General features: G+C 40.6%; 1 pseudogene; it reads right to left on the minus strand.

Moving 5' to 3' along the window:
- The window catches only part of LOC103732230, a 25,649-nt pseudogene extending 17,119 nt beyond the window's left edge, over positions 1–8,530 (minus strand).
- Between the last annotated feature and the right edge of the window lie 8,243 nt (positions 8,531–16,773).

A 16,773-nucleotide genomic window follows, 5' to 3' on the forward strand; every position in this document is an offset into this window, starting at 1 on the left:
TGCATAGCTAAAGGCTACATAACAAGCAACAATGCCAGATAAGAGATACCTTCTTTTGAGTTGTAGGCCAGGGTGGCCAAAGGGACTCCCAGATAGTAAACCAGCATAGAACTTGGAAAATGAACAGCAGACTCCAATTTTATCTAAAGGAATATTGATAACTGATTGCTGCTAGATGAGGAACAGCTGGCCCTCCTAAAACAAAGACCTCTAGATAGGCTGACTAGATTCACCAGATGGACAAGTAGTGGGGCATGGCTGGGGGTGCAGACAATACAGCAGACAGTAGCAGGGATATCAGAGTATAAGGGCTCTAGTGGGGGGAGGGAGGCTGTGGGAGGGTGCCATCTGGGAAGTGGGTGTATAGTTGAATAAGATGGTTTGGGATGTTCTGTGTGATACACACACACACACACACACACATTAAAAAAATCAACAAATTTTAAAAAATGTATTATATTTGAGGAGAAAGTACTGAAATTTACATCATGATAATTAGTAGAGGTGATAAACATTACCTTTGAAATCTACCCGATGACTTTACAGACATACACAGGTGCCAAGGATCCAAGTGTAACCGATTATGACTAGTAATAATCAGATACATGAAATATGCTTTATAAAATATTGTTCCATATTATTCTTTCTATTTCTCTCTTTCTCTCTGTATGTGTGTTTGTGTATTCATGTATAGAGTATACCTCTTTACCTGTGTTCTAGCTTTTTGTGTTTTTAGGTATCCATGGTCAACCTGAAAAAGACAGTGGAAAATTTCAGAAGTGAAAAATACTTAAATTTTAAGCTGCACACTTTCTGAGTAGAGTGATGACATCACATCTAGCTCCTTCCTGATAGAAGTGAATCAATCCTTTGTCCAACATAGCCATGCCATATCCATCCCTTACCCTGTGGCAATGGCGAGGAAGAATGAAGAGAGGGAGGGAGTAGTCCGATTTTCTGATGTATATTATTATGACTTTTATTTTCATTGTTTATCTCTTACTGTATCTAATTGCTAGATTACACTTTATCATAGGTATGTTTATATGGAAAACAACATAGCTTATATCAGGTTTGGTACTATCCATAGCTTCAAGTATTCACCCAGGGCCTTGAATAATGGAGACTTGGGTATTTATAACATTGTATAAAATATTGCTTTACACAACTGGTTGCTTCCCCAAGTGGCAAAGTCATAGTGGCTATGAGGAATATGAAGCCATGCTGGTTTGGATTGCAGCTCTAGAAACCAAGATGTGGCAGCTAACAAACAGAATGGAAGGTTCAGTGAACTAGTTTAAATTCCACTGAAACAGAGAAGGATTTGGATGGAGGTGGTTTATCTGGGAGGTGATTTCAGGAAGCACCAGGGAAAAATAAGATAGAAAAGGAGCAAACTGGAAAAAGTCTATCAAGGGTATACTGAGGACCACTCTAGGCATGAGGGAGCTCAGTCCTTCTGGGATAATCTAAGACAATATGTAAAACATACCTCAGAACCACCCTGCCTGGGTAGGAAGTGGGTGTTTTATCCTTTGGTGACTGGGAGTAAGCTCTTGGGCACAGTGATCTTTGCTCCTGCTGGCCTCTGCTCTGCTGCCTTGGATCACACCCCTGGGCAAAGAGACATAGGTACTGGAGGCTAGACTCTGATGGCATGGGCCGAAACTGTTTCCTGAAGACCTCTGGGATAGGGCCAGGGGATATGAGATTGTTATTGATAGTATCTCAGGTTAACCCTGTGATGGCTTAGATAATCAACTTGACAGGAACTAGAATCACCCAGGAGACAAACTTCTGAGCACACCCAGTGAGGGATTATCTTGATTAGGTCAATTGAGGTGGGAAGACCCACTCTTAAAATGGATCATCCTTTGGACTCAGATTTTGGACTGCATAAAAAGTAGAAAGCTAGCTGAGCACCAACATCCATCACTATCTGCTTTCTGACTGTGACCAGCCACCTCAAGCTTCTGTCCTCATGACTTCCCCACATTATGGGCTATACCCTTAAACTGAGAGTCAAAATAAACCCTTTCTCCATTAAGTTGCTTTTATCAGGCTATTTTATCACAATAGAGAAATTAACTAGTAAAACTTACCTTTTAAGTTGCTGTTTCTGTTCCTATTGAAAAAAAAAAAAGAATCTTATATTCCTTTGGGATGTATTACTAGCTGGAACTGTGTATATGTGTGTTTTTAAATCAACTATATAATCATTATTGCTATTTGATTCACTTTTAAAGGCCTTGTCTTAGAAACTAATTCTAGAGACATCTGTTAATGTTGCTTTGCAGGAAACAAATGGCATTTGGGAAAATATAAGACATTAATGATTTAAATTCTAAAAACAGAATGAAGGGTAGACAGGGACCTCTGTAGCCAAGGCAAAGTTTGTGTCTTTGTGATAGGAAACCATTGCTGGTGACTTGTTAAAATGGTCTCAGTCAAATTTAGTCTGTGATGTGTATGCAATTGAACAGGCTATCTTGGCAAAGGAGCCAAAATTGACTGAAAATGAGTTGACTGATGTTGATAAACCTTTATTAAATCTTTGTTGTATCCACCTACTAAGCCACATTTCCCAAAGGCCTTACCATTTCCCAATAACAACATAGGCTGGGGACCAAGACTTTAACACACAGGCCTTTGGGACATACTTAACCAAGCTATAACATGTGGCAGTGCTGCTGGCCTAGACCAGATAGTGGATTCAAGGTGAAGGAGAGTAGTCATTACAAGCAGTCTGCAGAAGCAAGGGAATTTCTAAACTGTCAAGACTGTGACCAGGGAAATGAAACTTTGAGCTGGAAAATAACGAGGCCCATTGAAAGGCCCATACCTTTAATGTTGCTATTGCATTTGGGAGGTTTTTAAAGTTTTATTTATTTTGTTTTTTAGCTGCACTTGACTGACTCCATCCATCCCCCATTCTTTTTTTTTAAATATTTTATTATTTTAATTTTATGTGTATGAGTGTATTGCCTACATGTATGTGAGTGCCCTGTGTTGTGCAATGCTGCAGAGGTCAGAAGGGGGCTTCAAAGTCCCCTGGAACTGGAGTTAAGGATGGTTCGTAGCTGCCATATAGGTGCTGGGAATTGAACCCAGGTTAAGAGCATTCAGTGCTCTTAACCGCTGAGCCATCTCTCCAGCTTCATCCCTCATTCTTCAAATGAATCAGTGTTTTAGTGTGGCTCTAAGGATTTGCTGACAGAAGGTACCAGGATAAAGCTAGTCTCTAAAAGGAATAACTGAATATTTGGTCATCTTATAAATGGACAATTTTTATTTATACTTTAGAGTCTGAAAGAGGTATATAATAACTTTATAGTCTTAAAGTTTGTAGACATAAGATACACTTTAAGCATGTGCAAGATAAACATGCATTAAATTCTCATTAAATGAAATGTGTGAGATAAATGATGAACTTTCAACCCTTGTTATTAATTCTCCAGAAATAGTTTTAACTGGCTTTTCTATAACTGCCTTTTTACGTTTGTAACTTAGCACCCAGCCTAGTATCTCAAAATCAGCTATGTAATTTTAATATAATTTCACTTCTGAGTTAATGTTTTCTTAGTTAAACTAATTTAGAAATGTCCTAAATCTGAATTAATTAGGCAATCTTCAAATATTTATTCTCAAAATGCTTTGTTTATATAGCTCCTAAGACAGAATGTCCTCTTTAGCACTAATATAAAAGAATCTTCTAAAATGATGGCTGGCTTTGTGGGCCACATGCTTAACAGGGCATAAATACATTGTGCATAAAATTTTGCACACAACTACATGTATATTCTGTATATAGTCAAAGGAGGTAGAAAAATTTTGAAAAATTGAGTAGAGAAGGCATAGGAATAGAGTAGAAAGACTGAAGAATGAAGATTGAACTTTAAGGGACAGTTACATTTAGGGGTCTGTGGGAAGTTCCAGCCATTCAAAGAAACATATAGAATCAGGAGAATCTTGTCTTAATCCATTTGTTATGCTACCACATAACACAATACCTTTAGCTAGCTAGGAACCTTTTAAAAAATGAATTTATTGTTCATGGTTATAGAGGCTGTAAAGTTCAAGCATTAGCAGGCTTAGTGCCAAGTAAGACTGGTAAGGGTTGCTTTCAGGTTGATAAACAGCTTTCTTCTGTGTCTTCAAATGGCCAAAGGCCCAAGGAAACAATTTCTTTTATGAAGGTGCAAATCTAGGCTGGGGAGATGGCTCAGTTGGTAAAGTGCTTTCTACCCAGGTATAGGGACTTGAGGTCGATCCCCAGAACCTATGTAAACAAGCCACAGCTGGATGTAGTGGCATGTACCTATAATCCTAGTTCAGGGAGGGTCCTGGGGACTTGCTGGCTGACCAGTGTAGCAGAATTTGTGAGTTCTTGGCTTAGAAAGAGACACTGTCTCAAAAACTTAGGTGAAGAGCCATCGAGGAAGACATTCAACTTCAACACAGGCACACATGCACATTCACCAGTACTCAACACACAGACACACACTACCATCACCACCACCACCACCACCACCACCACCACCACCACCAATCCTGTTTAGGGGGACTCCACCCTCAAACCCTAATGATCTCCCAAAGGCTCTATCTCTTTATGGGGTGGGGGAGGGAGAGGGGATTAGCATCTTACTAGAAGAATTTGGTGGGTCTGGGGACACAAAATTCACCATGGCACTGGTATCAGAAGAGTTTCCAGGGTTGGTGGTGATCAGAAAACAAACAAACAAACAAACCACAGAATTCTGAGCAGTTCACTGAAGTCAGAGAGGAAGTATTTCATCTTGATATTGCAAAAGCAGCTTCAGCAGGGAGATGAGATCCGGTGGAGATGACATCCTGTGGAGATGACATCCTGTGGAGATGACATCTTGTGGAGATGAGATCCAGTGGAGATGAGAGTGCATGTGAATGAGTGGATGTGAGAGAACAGAGGACAGAATAAAGACAGGCTACAATTCAGAGAAAGCTTTACTACTTTAGCCAAGAGCTAAGAGCTGATTCCCTTGAAATGCCTCATTCAATTAATGACAAGCAAACTAGTAGTGTATGTAAATCATACTCAAAACAGGACTTCATATATTGTTTCTATTAATTACCCAAGATAGCAGCTCATTAGTAAGCACATACTAATGATCTGCACAAGGAGTTGTCTTGTGGTGTTATTAAAACAACGGGTAATATCCCCTTAAACATGGGTGCTGGGAATTGAACCCGGGTCCTCTGCAAGAGCAGCCAGTGCTCTTAACCACTAAGCCATCTCTCCAGCTCTGGAAGAAAATTCTTTTTAATGGAAACAAGATACAGAGACCACGGTAATTCTCTAAATTGTATGCAATGCTAAATAAGAGTCCCTGTAGAAATCTTATCTTTGCTGTCCTCTTACCAGTCCTTCTGCTACAGCCTGCTATTCACCCGAAATTATTGGTCATCCTCTTACTTGAAAACACACTCTCTTGTTTGGCAAGTACCATGGTTTCTCTGGTCTTTTCTGCTGCTTCCACTAAGTATCTGTGGCTCCCTTTTCTCTGCCAGCTCTGAGAGTGCTTTCTTCCCACTTCATGAACATTTCTGGGAAACCACATAGCTTTGCCTAGAACCTGAACTCAAGTCACCTCCACAAGGCCAGTTCTATATTTCCAGCTGAGTGTGGTGGTGCACAGCTCTAATCTTGCCACTTGGGAGATGGAGGCAGGAAGATTCCGAATTCAAGGCCACCCTGGGTGATGGGAGACCCTGTCTCATAAAGCCCAAACCAAACCAAATAAACAACAGCAAAAATCCCAAACCATATCAATATTTCTAGCTTAGCTGCACATTGAATCGATCCCCTGAAAGCAACTTAAATTCAGTAAGTCCAAAACCAAACTCAGTCTCCTCAGCACTCGGTGCTTCATTTCCCCCCAGATCTGCTCTGCTTCTCTTGGTTGATGGCTATCGTCTACGCAAACAATTGAACTAGAAACTGGAGCCACCTGGTCCTTTTTCCTTCCTGCCACCTACTTCCAGTTTGTCTCCAAATTGTGTCTAATCTAACATTTTCATCTATCATCTCTCCATCTATCTAGTCATCTATCTATCTGTCATCTATTATCTATCAATCTATCAACTATCTACCATCTATTTCTTTCTATCTCTGTGTATATGCATGTACACACATATGCATATATTTATGTTTATATATATAATTAGGAAGAGAATACTAGAAAGGAAAATAAAACATAGTAAGAGGGTACAAAATGATTGCTAGAAGGGAGTTTCCATTTTAGGTAAGCTGATGAGAGAGAACCATTCTGTTGAGGGTGCAAATAAAGATGTTTACGCTGAGTGAGGCAATAATCCTGTGAGTGTCTGCATGTAACTCTGCTTCTGTAGTCTTACTGCTCCTGCGTGGGTCTACTCTTACCAGTGCTAACTAGCTTTCAGGATCCATGCTTCAAACTTTGTACTTTTGGACCTCCCTCTCCTTTCCTGCCTTAGAGCATATAAAGTAACATCCAGTATGTTGAACTCTTCATAGATTTCTGAATATGCTGTCCTTTTAAATTCCTGTAAAAGTGTGCGTGTGTGTTTCTTTTTGCCTGGAATGCCCCTTCATCAACACCTCTGTTGGGACAATCTTCAGTGACCTTTTTTAAATCCTTGTAAATTACCTTAAATCTTTTCTCAAACAAATATATTGCCAGCAATGGCAGAGATGTCCCAGGTTTCGCTCCTGATAGCAGCAAATTTGTACACATGGCAGCAAGTTGATCTGAGACTTCTATTGTATCATCCACGTGGAAGTGAGTTTTTAGAGGTGACAACCTTGCTTACTTCTAATCTGACAGTTGTTGATTGACCAAATTCTCATAGGTAGGGTTGCAACACCAAAATATTGACATCCCTTCCCTATTAAAGCACAATCAGAATGTTTTTAGGGTTCATGAGCTTCCAATTTCAGCAAAAAAGTGAGTCTTGTTAGGATATGCATATACACAGAAGCAGTTGCTATTATAAGGATGTGACAAACCATTTATAAATCAATACTGAGCTGCGTCTTTTCTCTGATTTGCCCTGTGAGGAAACCCAGTCTCAACCTGATTCAGTGTTTAGAAGCACAGATTGAGAGAGGCAGATAGGTTAATGCCCACTGACAAGGAGAAACATCATAAGATTCATGAATTATAAGGTGAATCCATGAGTTCTGATGCCACTTAGCATGGAGTAATTACATACATATTCTTGAATACTATTTTGCTTTGCTCCTCATGCTATTGAAAAACAAATTTTGATTTGCAGATTATAATGGATGTGAAATCCGCCTTTAGCTCTCCCAAGGTTCTGTTCGTTGGGCAGCACTGTGAGCAGAGTAGTTCAGAGTGTGATGTTGACCTACAGCCATTCCGTGAGAATGCATGCCTCTGCTCTTATGCACTTAATAACCAATCAGTCAGCCCATCTTTAAGGGGCCTCCCTGGCTGCTGAGAACAAAGGGAGACAGTTTGAGTCTGTCTGTCCTAACACAGCTGGCTGCTTCCTCTTCTGAGCAGTGTCCCCAGATCTGCTGAGATATCCCACAGCCTCTCAAACCCAATGGCCTGGAGCCTAGCACATTGCTGCTCCCCGTCAGACCTTCTCTTCCTCCTGCATTTCCTGCCTCAGTCAGTGACACCACCATCTGCCTAGATGTACGTGCTAGAAACCTGGGGTTCTTTTTGATCTTTTCTGATTCTCAAAAACTGCATCAAATGAACCTCAGGTTTGGCTGATTCTAACTCCAAAGTTGTCTTGAAATGTGTTTATTTCATTGTGTTCCACATTCAAAACTCCAGTCCAGTTGTTTTGCCATACACGAATGACCTGATTGTCTTGTGTATTTCTTTTATTCCTATATTTTCCCCCTTCTCTTTCTCCTTTTAATCATGCACAGCAATATCAATAGTAAATATCTACCATAAAGAATGGGAAAAGCAGGATCTGAAAAATTTAAAACATAAGCTTCTGGCATGTAAAATGTCTGCGTGGTCAGTTGACCAGCAATTCCCTAGAGCTGGCTGAGTGTCCAGGTGGTACTGGCTTTTATCATACACAGTATCAGTGGGACCATTTGTGTCTTGTACATGGTTGAAATATCCAGATCTACGGTAGTAATTTAGGGGCCCAGGGATGTGGCGCAGTTGGTAGAGTGCTCTCCTATCATGCACAAAGACTTGGATTTCAATCCCCAGTATCACATTCAATCAGGTTTGTTGCTGCATGCCTGTGATCCCAGCACTTGGGAAGTAGAGGTGGGAGGCCTAGAAGTTCAAAGTCATCCTTGGCAAAACCATCCTGTGTGTTCAAAGCCAGACTAAGTCATGTAAGACCCCCATCTCAAAAACAAAACAAAGAGTGATTGCAGAAATATTTCCAAATTTATCGGAAGAAATCTACCGTGTATCTTGCTGCCCTTGGATTTAGGGTTGCCTGACCCACCCATCAGCTTGCTTATCTTTCCATGGACTTCTCCATCCCTCTTGGAAGTTACCATGATCATGATCGTGCTGCCTCTATTTAGGAACAGGGGCTTGTTGGAGACCTGCAGCTCAGGGTCAAGTTATGGCTGAATTATGATTGACAGGGCAAAACTTTATGAATTCTTTGTGTTTATTTCTTTAAGAGAAGGATGTCGAGGTAAGAGAAAGAAAATTTTTGATTTGATCCCCACACCTTTATCGGCTGATTATGAAGTGGCTTACTGAAAAGTCAATTTGCTTTGATTAGAAATAACATCAGGAAAGCCTTTATGCAAGACTGAAGGTACAACATCTCATCCCCGATTACTCACAACGGTTGGAGGAAGGAGGGAAGCATGAGTTGTGTGAATGGAGTAGAAGAACCCAGGCTCAGTCCCTCAGAAGTACCCAGGGAGGCAACGGGGTCCCACAATGAACCTGCTGCAGACTGTGTCTAGGTCAAGGGAGCAAAAACACCCCTTGAGGACACCTGGGCCCCAGCTGATCTTGGGGTAGAAGCTAACACAGTTCCACTGGTTATAAATGATAGAGAACTTCAAATATTTTGCCTCCCTCAGAGAGATTGTCCTCTTGTATTTGTGGGCCTGAGATGGGGTAGGAGACGAGGGATGGCCGGAAGGGCTTTCCTGGCTCTCCAGAATCCTCTCCTTTGGTGAGCTCAGCTGTGCTGTCAGCAGGCAGGTGAGGCTCCTAATGTTGCACAGCCTGGGCTTTTCCTTCAGCCCCAGCCTTTCCAAGAGCTCTACTGATGTGTCACTCCCGCGAAGGTGGGGATTCCTCAGTTGAAAATCACTGCAGAAATGAGTCACTGTTTTTGGTGGGAAGATGTGTGTCTCAGCTGTGTGTCAGGGGGAAAAAAGAAGTAAGCAGCTGCAGTTATATTTGTAAAAACATAAAATAAAATTGAGAATAATTTTATATGGCATTTCACATTTTCACAGTCACTTCAGAGTTAATGTGCTCTTCAGGTGCTTTAAGAGCTGTGGTACATTTGACTGAGAAGGCTTGGATATACTAAAAATCATTATCAAACCAGGGGAATAGTGAATGAAAACAAATCTCAGAACCATTCAGTGTTTTGTGATAAAAATAGTTTCCTGAATGTCCTAGTTTGTTTCTTCATTTCTGTGACAAAATACTCTGACCAATACCAACTTGAAGAGGAAAGGGTTTATTTAGTTTACATCTCCTGGGTCACAGTTCATCAGGGAGCCCAAGGTAGGAACTCAGGTCAGGAACCTGGAGACAGGAGCTGGAGCACAGGCCATGGAGAAATGCTGCTTACTGGCTTGCTCCCCCGGCCCCTGCTCAGCCTGCTTTCATATACAACACAGGCCCACCTGCCCAGGGGTGGCACCACCCACAGTGGGCTGGGCCCTCCCACATCACTCAACAATCAAGAAGGTGCCCCATGGACAGTCCAATGAAGGCAATTCCCCAATTGAGGCTCCCTCAACCCAGGTGTCAAGTTGACACTAAAGCTATCCAGCACACTGAACATACTTCCAATGAGTCTTAAATCTGGATATATTGCTTATAATCTTACTAAACTATGAAAATGTTAAGAATTATTTAATAAGATTGCCTATGAGTGTGAAATAATTGCTGACTACTTCTTGCTCACTAATTGCCTACTTATATATAATATGTGTCTAGGTAGGTATACATATACAACAAATAACTATCATTTCTAGCTGTCCTTAATTTTTTTTTACTTTACTATTATAATTAGTGTGTGTGCATGCACACAGATGGGTGCTTGGGTGCTTGTGCCATGCATGGGGTGAATGTGGAGGTCAGAAGACAACTTTAAGGAGTTAGTTCTCTCCTTCCACCTTTATGTGGGTGGGTTTCAAGAATCAAACTCAAGCTACACAGCAAACAACTTTACCAACTGAGCCTTCTCACTGGCCCTGTAATTAACTTATGCATCAATGAGAAAACTATGCATATAAAGACCAGAAATAGAATATGTACATACTTTTGTAAACATCTCCTTCCAAACCACTTCCTTTAATTGTGGATCCCAAACACTATGAAATTGCTGCACTGACTTACTTCAGTTCCTGTTTTAGCAAGTTCCGATCAGTGCATCCCAAGTGAGGAGTAAGGTGTGCAAAGGATGATGGGAAGTTCCCGAACCTCTCTGACTGAATCGTCTCTCCATTATGTGTCTGCATGGAACAGTAGACAGGGATAGTTCTTTCCAGAAGAAATATAGTCCCACTAACATGGAAAAAAAAATGAAATAGAGTCAAGATATTTTAAACAATTTGAATTACATAGAGAAGTTTGGAGCTAAATGTATCAAGAGAATCTTGAATAAAAACGAAAGCCATTATGAATTGTGAAGACAATGCAAGCTAAGGAATGGGAATTTACAAAAGCAAATGTGGTATTTAGAGAGTGCAATTCAACCAAAATTAGCCATGCAAATATGTGGGTGTGGTTTTGCTAATGATGTTCTGAAGAAAGCAAACTTATTTTACCTACATTTTGACTAAGAAATGAAGATATTAGCAGGGACTTGTGAGAAGCAGGCTGTTTTCAAAGAAGATGCATTTAAAAATTTTCTTTGTTATAGTTCTGCTGGTAAAGGAGCAATGCTTTTCAAATAATAGGCTTAATTCAAAGAGGCTTTATTGCAGATAGTTAATGAAAACTGACTCAGTCATTTCTTTTTATTTTTTTTCCCAGCGGTTTATAATTATTGTTTGTGAAATTACTTTTGAAGTTGAACCCTTTCTAAAAAAGCTCTGTGGGTAATTAATTGTACCATAGATTCAGGTGGTAAATCTCAATCCATTACTGTTTCAATAGAATCGAGAGAAATGAGATGGATGTGTTTGTTATTGCTGAAATATTTTCAAAGCAATGATTGGAGTTTGTGTGAAGTGCCTTCATTCGGTCACTTAGTGTTTCAGAGCAGGACCTGGGGCAGGGGGTGGGGTGGGGGGTGCTAGTGAATGGGGTTCCTATACTCCTCTGTTAGTCAATCATTGGCTATAGGCTGCCAGGGGAGTTGTAAATGCCCTAGGACTCTCCAGGTGGCAAACAGCTCCATCAGCCCCAGAGCTGGTGCACAGAGGAGAATTGTATGGGTAGAGCCTTTGCAACCAAAAATACAGACAGAAACACAGAAACAACACAAAAGTAGCAAGATGTGATAAGATCAGAAACAAGGGCTGGGGCAGGGGCTTCTGTTGTACTCAGTGACCATACAGTTAGTTTTTGGATTTAACCAGACTGAGCCAAAACTATTTAGAAAAAAAAAATGGAACTAGTACTGAACATGTACAAACTTCTTTCTTGTCATTAGCCCCTAAATGATATAGCTATTTACACAGCATTTATACTGTATCGAGTATTATAAATTAAGAAGAGATGATTTAAATAATCAGGAGGATGTATATATGTTGTATGTAAAAGGGATACTGTTTTATAAAAGGACTTTAGCATCCTTGAATTTTGGTATCTGTTTAAGGTCCTGGAACTAATCCATCAAGGAAGCTAAGGTATGAATGTGTCCAGCACTTTCTATATGTTGGACACTGTTTAAAATTCTGAGAATTCAGTTGAGTTTAAGACTATAGAACTTCCATGCTAGCGGGAGAAGAGAGATAATAGAAGAAGCAGTTTAAGATGTGAATAACATAACAGAATGATCCAATGATCCATGCCATGGAGCCTAGTAAGCAGGGAATGGAATACAGGATGATCAGAGGTACTCTGTTACACAGAGTGATCAGGGAAGCCAAATAAACAAAACCTATAAAAAAGGGTTTCTGGGTTTCTTGGGGCTCTTCCGTGAGGAGGCACTGGCATTGTGCCTTGTTCCTCCCTGGCCCTGGGAACTTCTTTCACATAGAGCTCATAGAAGGGAAGTGAGCCTTGTATTTGAATAAAGCCTTCACAATAGGTATTCTTGGTATAGGAACAACAAACATAAAAGTTATAACATCCTCCCTCCACACACATTTATTTGCAAATGTTCAGATATTTGAGAAAGCAAAGGAAAAAGGAAATTGGCTTTGCAGGTTAAGAACTCCGCTAATATGGGCTAGTAGCCATCTCAATTCTGGTTAAGAACATGCAAAATCTGTTATTTGGAAGAGAATGGATAGAAAAGAGGGGAGGGAAATTTGTTTTAGAACCTAAGACTATCTTTGTTTTTGTTCTTTGGTGATTTTTGTTTCATTCTGTTTTTAATTTTTGGTCACACTGGGGATTGGTTCCAGGGGATTGGTCGTGCTAGGGTAAGCATTTTATCACTGAATTAAACCCCAGCCCTAGCTTTGATGTTTATTATTATTATTTTTTAGTTTTTAAAATTATGTGTGGGTGTGGGTATGGGTGTGGGTGTGTGGGCACATGAGTGCAGGTGCCTGTGGAGGTCAGAGGCATCAAATCCCCATGGAGCTGGAGTTATAGTCAGTTGTAAGCCACCTGACATGTTGGGAATCAAACTCAGGTCCTCTGCAAGAACAGTGCATGCTCTTAGCCACTGAGCCATCTCTCCAGCCTTACTTTGATGTCTTTAGTTGAAAATCCAAAAGAATCTAAATAACAGAGTAGACCTGAAGAAAGATCTGTGGTGAGGTCACAGCGGTGCAAAGGTCCAATTCTGAAGCTCCTTTCAGAGGCAACTGAGTTCTTGTCACTGATTCTTATTACACTCATGAATGATGGCCAGTCTCTTAGCATTCGTGAGGATTTTACTGTGAAGTGTCATTTTGAACTTTTCCCCCTCCTAATTATTTCACCAGAATTAACTTCTGGTAGCTTGGAGCAACTATCTTCTTACTGCTCCCCATTTTCTCTGGTCTCTGGGTCAGGGAAATGAGCAAGAGGTAGTGGCTAATGGAGCCACAGAAGACTTGTAGTAGGAACAGACAGTGACTCTCTTCTCTTTTCTTATGCTCCATGATAAATATGTCAGGACCTTACTAGTAGAGAAGGAAAGACAAGACACAGGCAATAACGGTCCCACTGTGTAATTTTTTCCTTTAATCCCAGCACGAGGAGGCAGAAGCAGGCATATCTCTGTGAGATCAAGGCTAGCCCCTCCTACATATTGAGTTCCAGGTCAGTTGGGGCTACATAGTGACCCTGTCTCAACAAAACATGTCATGTTAGGAAATTAAATGGATTATATATTTAAATTCCATAACTGATCATTCAATATCAGTATCAAAATATTAATAATTCATCACAGTTCTAAAATTCAATAATATCTAATCAATCTAAATAATCAAGTGTAATATTGAGATGAATTGTGATGCAATGCTCTGCAATGCATACTAGTCTAAAAGGCAAAATAAATGATAGTATGACACTATCTAGCTGTATTTTGTGCTTCTTTAACAGACAACTTGAAATGATAATTTATGAAAAGTCAAAATTTATTTTCTCACAGTTCTGAAGGGAGAACAGTTTAAGAACAAGGCACCAACAGGTTCAGTTGTCTGGACTGCTTCCTGCTTCCACCGTGTGCTAGCCAAATGCAGAATGACTCTCTTTTATGAGGAGCTGGATTTCATTTATTCTCGAGAGAGACTAATGCACACTGGTCATAATGTACACCACATAGTGCCTCACAGCCTTAAAGTTCCTGCCTGTTAATAAGTTGGCAACACTTGAATTTTGGATGATCCACATTCAAACCCTAACAGCAAAGGGGATCAGATATCTGCCTCGTTTGGTCAACCTAACTGAAAACAAAAAAATTGCCTGGAGTCTGTGAAATCAGAATAAATGGATTTGGTTATTACCCAACAAATATTTATTGGTCACACACAGATCTGGGTGCTGGAAATACAATGGTGCGGACTACAGACAAAACACTGAAAGAAATGTGAAAGTGGTCAGACTCAAGACAGAGTGTTTGTGTCAACCCTAACCACAACATCAAAAAAGGAAATGAAGTGGAGATGCTGTGAAGGCTCTTACAGGGTTGCCAGAGAGTAACTCTTACAGAAGATGGACAGGCCTCCAGCCTGTACAGAGACCATGGCAACCTTGCACAAAAAAATGCTTCCACAAGGGCATTGGCCCAGCAACTGTGTGTTTAATCTCAGGCTGATAGCATTCTTACTGCCAATCATTGTGACCAAGAATTATCGCTTCAAAATAACTCATGTGATCCCCCTCTTTTCTGTCTTGGAAAACTTCCCCTTGCTCAACCTCTTTGAGTAAACCCAGTTTACTATGAAATATATTCCCATTGCAATGTTGCCTATTCCTGTTTGCAATTTGCAGTTGCTCTGCTATTCCCAAGTAAACACCAGCATTCTTTGGATATTATCTTTCATATAGTTTTTTATTTAGATTGTCAAAGCCCTATAGTCATGGAGGTCATATTCTAGGGGCAGGATATAGATACACATGCAATTATGGCAAGTGTTGTGGGGAAAACAGGTGGAAAAATAGGGTAAGAGTTAGCAAACTTTTTCTATTAAGGGCCAGATAGTGAGTATCAGGGTTTCCTGTCATATAATCTCAGTTTGAACAACTCTGCAGCTGAAGCAGAAAAATAGCTATGGATGAATGAATGATCATGGCTGTGTTCCAATAAAACCTTATTTTTAATATAAAAACAAAACCTTGGGCTTGGGAGACAGCTTAGTAGGTTAAATGTTTGTCATGTAGCATGAGAACCCAGGTTTGATCTCCAAAATCCATGTTATAAAAAACAGGCATGGTGCTGCATGCTTACAGTCCCAGCCTGGGGAGGGAAAAATAGGTACATCCTTAGGCACACCAGCCAATGAACCTAGCATAATCATTAAATCCAGGCCAGAAAGAGACTATGTCTCAGAAAAGAAGGTGGACAGCATCTACCACCTGAGTGTTGATCTCTGGCCTCCACATATACATACCAACTTGTGCTCATGCACCTGCACACACATTTGTACCTACCTACCTACCTGCCTACACACACACACACACACACACACAGGGTCATTCAGATTTTGCCTGAATGTTGCAATTTTCTGGCTAGTGGGAGTATACCCCAATCCTGCATACCTGAGTGTGAGTGTGTTAGCACACGGTAATTCAAATGTAAAGTCTGATTAATCAGAACTTGAATTTCACTTGGTTTTTATAGCTTTATGCTAGAAGTCTGTCATGCTGGTGACATTTGGACTGAGCTGAAACATTAGGCAGAAAGTATCTCCTCAGAAGTAAGAACTTGGTTGCCCTTCTGGAATCAGACCCTAGGGATCTTACTGACTTCATCTACACTAACGCCATACATGGTAAACAGCAATCATATAATTTGCTACAGGAAATCAAAAAAGCAAAGTGGGTCATTGGCCTTTGTGGTGGCTAGCCAGAAAATATGCTTGTTGTGAATCATGTATTTCTTATTGTCCTCCCAAAGGAGAGCCTTTTCCTTGAACAGGATATCCCTTGGGAGCACATGAAATCATTTAACAGAATGAGATACATTTAGACATGATTACAAGCTTTGGTGATGATGCTGATTACAAGAGAAATCCACAAGAAAGTGTTTACTTTGATAGACACAGTATCTATTTTTGTTAATGGACTGGATATACAATCCATATAAAGCTGTATTTTGAAAACTGCAATTTCTATGGTTGATCATTGCAAACACTCCTTTCCATATCTCCTTTGATTTATACCACCTGTCCAGCAAAACCACAATACTGGATTGACTCAACTCTGCCCCAGACCTGTGCAGCTGACCGTGGCAGGTGAGAAACATAGCAACACGCTAACATCAATGGAGTGAATGACCGTAAACCTAAAGTGGTCCTGGACTGCACATTTCTTTTCCATTCACCCTCTGCTTTCCTGAATGATTTTCCCTTCTACTCCTTCCTCTCATAGCCCTTCTCATTTCTTTTCAATTGAGATATAAGATATTCTGTGAATTGCACAGATAATGAGTATGCAGATCAACGATTTTGACAAATGCACAGACCATGAAGCCCATATCCTGAATCATGATAGAGAACTCCACCATCATTCCAGAAAGCTCCCTGAGGTCTCTTCCCAGTCAGTTCCTGCACACACACAACAGATACACAGACACACAGATACAGAGAGAGAGAGAGAGAGAGAGAGAGAGAGAGAGAGAGAGAGAGAAGACAGACACACCAGAGGCAACCAGTGTTTTGATTTTTTTTTTCTTGTCTTTTTGAGACAGGTTCTCCCTGTAGCCCCAGCTGACCTGGAACTCACTGTATAGACCAGGCTGACCTTGAATTCACAGAGACCTGCCTGCCCTGGGTGG

The sequence above is a fragment of the Nannospalax galili genome, unplaced genomic scaffold (assembly GCF_000622305.1).
Source record: "Nannospalax galili isolate Female #2095 unplaced genomic scaffold, S.galili_v1.0 scaffold312, whole genome shotgun sequence".
NCBI classification, from domain to species: Eukaryota; Metazoa; Chordata; class Mammalia; order Rodentia; family Spalacidae; genus Nannospalax; species Nannospalax galili.